Source organism: Paramisgurnus dabryanus, chromosome 8 (assembly GCF_030506205.2).
Source record: "Paramisgurnus dabryanus chromosome 8, PD_genome_1.1, whole genome shotgun sequence".
Classification (NCBI taxonomy): domain Eukaryota; kingdom Metazoa; phylum Chordata; class Actinopteri; order Cypriniformes; family Cobitidae; genus Paramisgurnus; species Paramisgurnus dabryanus.
The window spans coordinates 41,947,596-41,955,840 of NC_133344.1; the positions used below are offsets into that span (position 1 = coordinate 41,947,596).

The 8,245-nt window shown below is 33.1% G+C and overlaps 1 long non-coding RNA gene across 1 annotated transcript; it reads left to right on the top strand.

The window, feature by feature from the left end:
- Window positions 1–5,114: 5,114 nt before the first annotated feature.
- On the top strand, window positions 5,115–7,792 carry LOC135770580 (uncharacterized). The gene is made up of 7 exons (XR_010542707.2): window positions 5,115–5,179; window positions 6,262–6,310; window positions 6,679–6,756; window positions 6,853–6,958; window positions 7,059–7,094; window positions 7,221–7,324; window positions 7,405–7,792. It is a non-coding gene; the product is annotated as an uncharacterized lncRNA (long non-coding RNA).
- Window positions 7,793–8,245: the final 453 nt, after the last annotated feature.

Below are 8,245 nucleotides of genomic sequence, written 5' to 3' on the forward strand. Positions count from 1 at the left end.
CAAACAAAGTGAACAAGTTGGTATTTCTGTGGAGAAACATTGAAATTTAAACATGGTCTGTGTAACATTATGTAAATTTCGCGTCTCTGTCTGATTGTTGTTTCTGTTTTCTTGTTCTTGACGTTCGCTGAATTCTGGGTTTATATTTTAAACTGCCGCTTCAGTGCAGTATAGCCACAGAGCTATTTAACAAGCACAAGCTTCCGAGATACTATGCTAAGATACAATTAATACAAAACGAAATTCACTTCAAACGGAGTGGGTAGACATGATTTTTACCACTTTATTAAATTTGTTTTCGTAGAAACCTTTCTCTAAAGTGAATTTCGTTTTGTATTAATTGTATCTTAATTTCAATCAATGTTTTATCAACCAATTGCTTGAATATAATAAATAAGAAATAAATAAAAGAAAACGATTTAGTTTTATATTTATGTTTTAAAAAAAATATTTCATTTAAACATAAATATGAAGCTGAATCGTTTTCTTTCATTTATTTCTTATTTATTAAAATCAGGCAATTGGTTGATAAAACATTGATTAAAATTAAGATGCCTCCATCCCTCAAAAGTTAGCGTCAGCTGCTTCTTGCTTGCCATGATTTCTTTGCAGACTGATACGAGCCTCTGTCATGTGTGTGGACCTTGTGACTATTGCACAAACGCGCTTTACTAAAAAAGAAGAAAAAACGAGAAAGGAAGTATTCTTTTACATGTATTACAACTTATTCACCCAAATCACATATGATAAAATCAATTTTTAAAAAATATTGGCATTTGTTGTCTTCTGATCCAGAGTTGAGAGATATTTATTGTCATCCTCCTTTGTTTGTATATAAGCGTGCTAGGAATCTAAAAGATAGACTTGTACATGCGCGTTTTCAGAGTGAGAATCCTCGCGTTTCTCAGAGTCTACTTAGCCCTATACAAAATGGCAATTATCGTTGTGGGAACTGTGCTCAATGCAACAATACGTGTAAAACATCATTTTTTTGTCACCCAAGAACTGGTAAAAAATATCAAATTAAATCTGTAATTACTTGTGTTTCTACTCATGTTGTATACTTGATCCGATGTCCTTGTGGTTTAGGATATGTAGGGAAGACGTCACGTCAATTGAAACAGAGGATTAGTGAACATAAGAGTTCTATAAGAAGAAAAGATTTAAATTATCCAGTTGCAGCACACTTTTTGTCTTTTAATCATGATGTTACCTCTTTACGTTTTTGTGGAATTGAGAAAGTAAATTTGCCACCTAGAGGGGGTGACCTGGAATTGCTTTTACAGAGACGTGAACTTTTCTGGATTGATACCCTTCAGACTTTATCTCCTATGGGGATGAATGATGAGGCATTATTCAATGTGATGTTATAATAACGGTTTGGAACAATGTGTCTTTTATAATATCTTTTGTAGGAACTGTTTGAAACAATGTGTTTATATACTACTCTTCCTTATGAGTTTTGGTGATTATTGAGTTTTGTCGACCACTGTTTAGAATTATAACTTGAGACTGTTTGATTACATGTGGATTGTGCTTTTAATGACTGTAATTAATTAAGAAACAGGAGTGTGTTTTCTCCGTTATATTTCAATCTGTAATTGTTTATGAGAGGTGTCTAGTATGCCTAACGAGCTTGAGTGAGCGCAGATGTGATTCTGTTGATTAGTCATGTGATATTTTTTAAATGAGACGAATGTGAAGTTTTTTGTATACCTGATGAAGGTTGTGAGACCGAAACGTTGTTGTGAATAAATATTTTTTTAAATTGCAAGTATATGATAGTGTGCGGGAGTTTTTTCCTTTCAGAAGGAATTATATTGAAACTTAATTTTTGAGCAATTTTTACAGCCCTAGTGTGCACGCGCATGCAAATGTTGACCCTGAGCTGGGTGTGCCACCTTTCTGAGACATGCAAATAACAGAGGCGATCGTGATTGGCAAAAATGCTAATGACTTTTATTTTTGCAAACAAACACACTTGTATGCTGATTTTTTTAACTTTTCTATTTCTTTAATCTTTTGTTCAGTCTGTTACTAACACAAAATATATCATGTTAACTGCAGTAATTTTCATAAGGGGCTGTTTACGCTTGGTATTAAGATGTGTTTTCGTCGATCGGATCACAAGAGGATGAGTGGGCACATCACGTTTACACCTGGTATTTAATTAAATCTGTCTCTTTTGTCCACTTTCGACCGTTTCGGTCCTAAATACTTTGAGAGGGTGGTTTGTGAGACGGTGGGCGAGTCTCTCTGCTGTCATTTAAACGCGAGCGGGATTAATGATGAGTTTATATGGACGCAAACTAATATTTTGTCACTGGGTCCACTGTTTTAGTTTTAAGTAAACATGCTGCACAGTGTTTTGTACATGTATATGTTAAAGCTTTCTCTGATATTTCAGCGCAATTAATGAAATAAGATTGCGCAACTTTCACACGCTTGCCAAATGAAACTACGCGGAGATCAGCCGCTTTAGTTTTATCAATGAAAGGCTAAAAATAGTGCTGTACACCGTGTGTTCACGCCAGATGGCAGAAAAGACGCAAAACATTGTGTTCAGTACCTCAGATTAGATAAATAGGCGGAGAGAAGGTGGTCCGTGTGGCTGTTCAAACACATTCAACTACATGTGCGTTTACACTTCAAAAGAAATCCGTTCAAAAGGGGTTTCGACTACCTCTGAATGTGGTTGAAAGTGGTCGATCTCAAAACTTTTTGAACACAGTGTACACCTGGCATTAACGTCATCCACTTGTGATCTGATCGATGAAAACACATGTTAATGCCAAGTGTAAACAGCCTGTAAGTTGTTTAGGTAATCTAAACTCCATGATAAACCTTAAACTTAATACTAAGGATTTTGGGCAGTAAAGTAATTTAGCCTGTTTTAAATAAATAAGGATGAATCTTTGTTACAAAGTTACAGTAAGCCAGTTACAGTGTTTAAAAAACTTTTAACAAGAATTAAGCATGAGTGGTCCAAAACTTGCAAGACAGAAGAACTCGTGGCAAATGAGTGGGATGCTGTGGATTATATGCTCAAAACAGAAAACACAACATGAAATATCACAGTTAGGATTCCAACCACAAGGCAAAACAACTACTACAGTAAGAGGTGGGTAGTAACGAATTACATTTACTTCGTTACATTTACTTGAGTACATTTTTTGGGTAACTAGTACTTTTAGAGTAAATTTAAGGATGGGTACTTTTTACTCTTACTCAAGTTCATTTCTAGTGAAAAAACGGTGCTTTTACTTCGCTACATTCGGCGGCGCTACTGTCATACTGTCAAATGGTAAAAATGTATGAATATATAAAAAAAAAGTTTATAGGGCGTTGTAAAATTGCTATTCAAATTGCTATTTTGTTAGAAGGTTTCATGAGACAGGCTGCGTCACCCTTTAGTGTGCGACTGCGCGATAGGAGAAGCAGATGAGGGCGCGTGTGCATTGTGTGAGATATCGGAGGCAGATCATGCGCGGCTTCAAGTTCGGTCTATGTTTTTTACTCCAAGAGGTCAAAAAGAATAGTTTCAAAATGCGATGCATACTTTGTTCAATAAACGAGCTGACATCTCAGCGTACAAGAATTCAAGATCCAACCTGAAGTGGTCACAATAATGTCTATTTGAACACTATTAATGGTCATTTCACACACTGTCCGAGTTTTTTTGCCATATGCACTCTTGTGCAAGCGATGACAAAACCTAGTGTAAGTTAAACCATAAACAGCACGTTCACATCTGCACATTTCCATATAATTTCCCCACAACTTAACAAACTTATGTTCAGTAATTGCACTTTAATGGCAATAAAAATAACCTATTCATATAAAAACATTATAACAAACAGACACACACGTTCTTTTTTTGTTTACTGTTTGCATGTTTTAAGGCAGATGCTGACAAGTTTGTGTTATGAACATGAAAAGAAATACAGAGTTAACCGTCAGAAAAACATCTGTGTGTGTGTTTGAGATTTTTTCTCAAATGACATGTTATGTGATGTTAATGTACCCATTGCAGGACTGAGATAGGCTGCTTTACTTGTATATAAGGAGAACAATGAGACTTTTAAGGACAGCCCACATGAAAAAATACTGTAGTATACTTTAGTATTTACTATAGTAAACTGTAGTAAACTGTAGTAAATTATAGTATATTATAGTATTTACTTCACATACCGTAGTATTAACTATAGTAAACTGATCATCTGTAGTAAAGACCATAGTATACTTTAGTTCTTACTACAGTAAACTATAGTGTATTGTAGTATACTATAGTATATAATAGTATTTACTACACATACCACAGTATTGACTATAGTAAAGTGATAAACTGTATAGTTCTTCCTACAGTAAACTATAGTGTATTGTAGTAAATTATAGTATATTATGTATTTACTACACATACCATAGTATTAACTAAACTGATAAACTGTAGTAAGTACCATATACTTTAGTTCTTACTACAGTAAACTAGTGTATTGTAGTATACTATACACTGTAAAACCTGACAGTGTAAGTCACTAAACGAAATGAGTTTATTTAACTTATCCCGTATCTAACAGCTTCTGGTCTGAGATACATAATTGGATGTCATTTAAGATGGATAATATCCCTACTATCAACCTGTCACACATACTCTATTTGACAATATAGATTCATCAATATCAGATTTGGCCAATATGATTATTCTTATGGGTAAATATCATATTCATTACTGTAAGTGGAGTTGTTCTAAGCCTTCCTTAGTCTGGTTTATAAATTACTTTAAATAATTTTTTTCTTCACTAAAAAAGATCCAATCAACTAAAATGTGTAGTGACATATCTAGGAAATTACTATTTTAATGAATCTCTCCTTATATACTGCTCTTAATATTATGCTTTTGTAATGGGTTAAAATTACTGGTATAAACTGCAGCTTTATTTTTATACAGCTTTATTTTTTGGTTATTATTATTGTCACAATTTTACTGTGTTTTGTGAGTAATGCCATATTTGGCTAGGGAATGTAGTGACTGCAATACTGGAAGATTCCAGTAGGGGGCGTGGACAGGCGACTAGAGTGAAGCACGCGCGTTCCTTTATAATCTTAGAACAATACACTGATAAAGGCAAGGGAAACGCAACATACTTGTTTGTCTCTTACATATGTCCCCTTATCGCAGGTAAAACTCTACAAAATCTATTATTCATCATTTTAATGTTTCAGTGACTGTTGTGGAATTAGTATAAGTTCGTTTTATGCACTTTATTGGTTTAAAAGTAATGTCTGTGTGTTTACTGAAAAGTAGGTCACGCGTGGCGCACGTGAATGCCCCCCCCATGTGACTCTTAACTTTAGCGCAAGGTTGTCATTTAAATTACCTTTTCTAAGTGTGTTTATATTAAAGTTATGATGATGCAGTGCTAACATTTATTTAGCAGTAATTTTAAGTTTGTGCTTACACTATTATTTAACGTGTTAAGTGACTGGTGTACAATTAATGAACAATGGTTGATGTGAATCGTCATGCACATGTGTGCTATTAATATGCATTATATTGCATTTGTCAATGTATGTGTTTTAATGAGAGAGAATTGTTGCGTTTGCAACGTATATGAGTGTTTAATGAGAGAAATATTACATCTGCTATCTATATTGAATGACGAACCATTGCATTTATTGATTTATATTCGGTTGCTTATCATATTAATTGAATCCTTTTATAAAGTGTCTTGCTGCGTACAAAAGGGGTGTATACAATGTTTACAACAGTTAATTTGTTATTTTGGTCAATTTCTAAAGTGTAAGTTATCAGAGAAAACAAAATGTAATTGATATGTACTTTGATATTTATTGTGGTCTGTATACGGTGTTTTGAGTATATAGAACAATACACTGATAAAGGGAAACACAACATGTTTGTTTGTCTCTTACATATGTCCCCTTATTGCAGTGTGCTGTTTACACTTTCTCTAGCCTTTTGCCTTTGACTTGTATTAAACATGTCCCCTTTTTGTTTTTATTTTTTTATTCCTGGTTGTTCTTTATCTAAAATATAAAATATATTTTAAATAACTTATTTTTTTAATTTCACTTAATAAAAACTGCAAATGATTTACCATAACTTAAACCAAATAATTAATACATAAAAAATTAACTTAAACTGTACTGAATAACTGAATCACTCACACACACTCTCTCCCACACACCTGAAGTAAATAATGTGCTTTAATTTGATACTCACCCCCCCCCCATCTCTCACAGGGTTTCACAGAGCAGCAGCAGTCAGAACACAGACATGAAACGCTAACAGGTAAGCACTGCAAACTTATTCAACCTTTTTAAAGCATCTTTAAACTTTAAAAACATGTAGTTTGTCGTGACTCCTCATTTTAATACTGTCTCGGTTAAGTAAATTTGTGTAATGTTGGACATAAGACAACGTGACATTGACACAGCAATATTGCCTCAGATTCCTTCATCCTCTTTAAAGCATCTTTAAACTTTAAAAACATGCTGTTTGTCTTCATTTTAATACTGACTCTGTTACAGTAATTTGTGTAATGTTGGACATACGACGAAACAACGAGACATTGACACAGCAATATTGCCTGAGACTCATTTTTATCAGCAGATTAATGTACACCATAGTTCTGAAGTGGAAAATTAATTCATATTTAGGTGTGTTTCTTTCTCCGTAACTGTCTGTCTGTCTGTCTGTCTGTTCTCAACCAAACGGTCATTCAAGACCTTTTGAAGGTAATGTTACCACATTTATTCATTCATTTATTATGTTTTGAGTACACCACAGTTGTGGAAAATGAATTCATATTTGTGTGTTTTCTCACTGTTTAGCACAAACGTTTCCCGTGCAAGTTTGAATCTCTCTCAGTAAGGACTAACTGACTGGCTTTCTGTTCTCAACCAAACGGTCATTCCTACTTGTAAAAACCTTTTAAAGGTAATGTTACCACATTTATTTATTCATTTGTTATGTTGTGAGTACACCACAGTTCTTTCAATGGAAATTTAATTCATATTTGTGTTTTCTTACTGTTTAGCACAAACATTTCCTGCGCAAGTTTGAATTTCTCTCAGTGAGTACATCCGGCCCTTTACTCATAAAACGTTACCACATTTATTCATTTATTTATTATGTTGTGAGTACACCACAGTTCTGTAAGTGGAAAAATAATTCATATATTTTGTGTGTCTACTCCCAGGTTAGCAGGAATGCGTCCAGCATAATTTTGGCTCTTTACCATTGAGGAGACTGGCTGACTGACTGTTCTCAACCAACCATCATTCACTAACAAAAACTTTAAAGGTACCACATTTATTTATGTTGTTAGTATACCACAGTTCTGTTAGTGGAACATTTATTCATATTTTCGTTTTTTCTCACAGGTAAGTATGAACGCGTCTAGAGTTTTCAATCTTTACCATTGAGGAGGCTGACTGACTATCATCTATTACTACAAGTGGACCTATTCATTTACTCATTATGCTGTGAGTACACCACAGTTTTATCATTGAAACAATAATGTTTGTTGTTTCTCACTGCTTGGCATAGACAAATGTGACCCTGTGTAATTTGGAAATTTCTTGGGAAAAGTGTACATCTTTTAAATGTCTTTTAAATGTTTAAATGTCGTTTGAATTAAGGAACAGTACACTGATTTATTAAAAGTGTACAATACAAATCTAAATATAATAGTGTAAATATAGTGTAAATCTAATATTAGTTTTAATGTGAATTTGGACTGAACTGCACACTTTTGTTTTATGTCTAAAACAATGTTTGTAAAATAAATGATTGTTCAATAAACTATAAAAATGTACCATTTTCTGTCCTTTTTTATACTAATGTTTTACTGAAATTTTACATTTCCTATAGTAAGTTTACCATAAATTGCTGTAGTATTTTAATACAGTTTACCAGAGTAATTTTACTTCATTTCCTATAGTTAGTTTAGTATAAATTACTATAGTACTTTTAATACAGTTTACTGTAGTACATTTACTCTAGTAAATACTATAGTGTTTTTGAACCATACTAGAGTAATTTTACTTCATTTCCTATAGTTAGTTTACTATAAATTACAATAGTACTTTTAATACAGTTTACTGTAGTACATTTACTATAGTATGGTTCAAAAACACTATAGTATTTACTAGAGTAATTTTACCTCATTTTTTTATAGTTAGATTACTATAAATTACTATAGTACTTTTAATACAGTTTACT